General features: G+C 27.5%; 1 non-coding gene across 1 annotated transcript; it reads left to right on the top strand.

Moving 5' to 3' along the window:
• The first annotated feature begins 1207 nt into the window (after positions 1–1207).
• On the top strand, positions 1208–1279 carry TRNAC-GCA (transfer RNA cysteine (anticodon GCA)). The gene has a single exon. It is a non-coding gene; the product is annotated as a tRNA-Cys (tRNA).
• Positions 1280–1864: the final 585 nt, after the last annotated feature.

Raw genomic sequence — 1864 nt, 5'->3', positions numbered from 1 at the left:
AGTTAACGACCAGGTAAGTCTTCAGTGACCATCAATATTAGCAACATCAGGGCTCGAACCTGAGACTACAAGGGGAACAAACCTCTTGATCCCAAACTTTTACTACTAGGCCACCTACTACATAATTAGTTTTATGATTTTTATGTTTAGAATATAAATGTAATGATGCAAGAAAATCCTAGAATTTTCAATTGTATATCATTATTTAGAATGAAGAATAATATATAATTTGATATATATATCTTTTTATTATCGAGGAAGAAAACTTATTTTCAAGCTATTATAGTTTTTTCCATTATAGCAAAAGTTCTTAAGTTTTTAATCGATAGTTAATATGTTATAGAGAAATTAGGAAAAGAGATTGAATTTTTATGGAATGAAAAGTGTAAAGATGAACTTGTTGGTAAAAAAAACAAAATATATTCATTAAAACTAATTTGATTATTTTTCTTATTTCTTAGATTGGATTTTGAAATCATAATAATTCTATTAAAATATTTTTAAAACATCAAATTGATATAATAAAGGAATTTGCTTTTGATTAATACACAAACTAATTAAAAAATACCACTAACTATTGAATCAAGAAAAAACATTTCCTAGGATAATTGAATAAGGAGATGCTAGAAAGGGTCCGGATTCAAGTTCAATCACCCATGGTATGCATATTTCGACTCTTTTTTATAAATTGTTTTTCCCGAAAACTTACTATAAAAGAGTAAAAATTGATTTGATGATTAAGAAAACATGTTTTTTTTCTCAGTTTTCAAATTTTGAAATTAAAAGAAATTCCTGTGAATATATAAATAATACGATGAGAAAATTTGATTCCAATTAAAATACAAAAAATCATCTCTAACTATTGAATCCAAAAAAATAAAAGTCTCCACGATAATTAATATTAGAGATGGTTTATGTTAAATTAAATACAAGTAGCATGTTGGGATAATAATTGTTTTTAAAATTATTTTTATTAAAAAATATAGTTTTTATTTTTTAAAATTTATTATTATATCATCGTAACAATACAATCTAAAAACAAATAAAAATTAAATTTCAAACAAAAACAAATTTTAACTTTGTGCAGAACCCACCAAAACAATCATTGCCTCTGCAACCGTGGTTACAGATGTCGTCCTTCTTTAATGAAAAGCTAAATTGGTTAATATTTATTATTATATATTGTGTATCCAATCAAAGACAACTTGGGTCCTTAGCTCAGTGGTAGAGCATTTGACTGCAGATCAAGAGGTCACCGGTTCGAACCCGGTAGGGCCCTTTTTTCTCCCCCCCTTTTTGATGAAAATGTTTTGAACCCCAATTTAGTCCTTGTATTTGTGTCAATATATATGTCAAGTCATTCCATGTAAAATATTTTTATTATCAAATTCACCCCCATATTACTAACATCTCTTCAATTCAACCCAAATTAACTAAATTGTAAATAAGCTATGAAGAATTTACCCCGTATAGTAATCTGGTAACTTTCCTTTATTTATTCCTTTAATTTTTTGTTCCTTGCAGCTACAAACCTAACGAAACAGCTAGTGCCATATGAACATTTCGATCTTCACGTATAGCCCTTGGATTACGAGAGAAGTTGATTTTCATCTCTCTAGAATTCATGATAATTATTGTACGCTTGAAAAATAATTATTTGCTGCACATGTTTTTGCTGCACGTGTGGTCCTCATATTTGCTGTACCTGTTTTTGCTGCACAAGTGGTCCTCATATTTGCTGCACATGTGGTCCTAAAAAAAAAGGAAAAGAATTAATTTCTGCACATGTTTTTGCTGAATACATGGATATTGTTTGTTTTTGTATTTTAAAAATATTTTTAAATTTTTTTATTTGTTTTAAATT

This window comes from Populus nigra, chromosome 1 (assembly GCF_951802175.1).
Source record: "Populus nigra chromosome 1, ddPopNigr1.1, whole genome shotgun sequence".
Taxonomy (NCBI): domain Eukaryota; kingdom Viridiplantae; phylum Streptophyta; class Magnoliopsida; order Malpighiales; family Salicaceae; genus Populus; species Populus nigra.
This window is presented reverse-complemented; position numbering and strand designations above follow the sequence as displayed.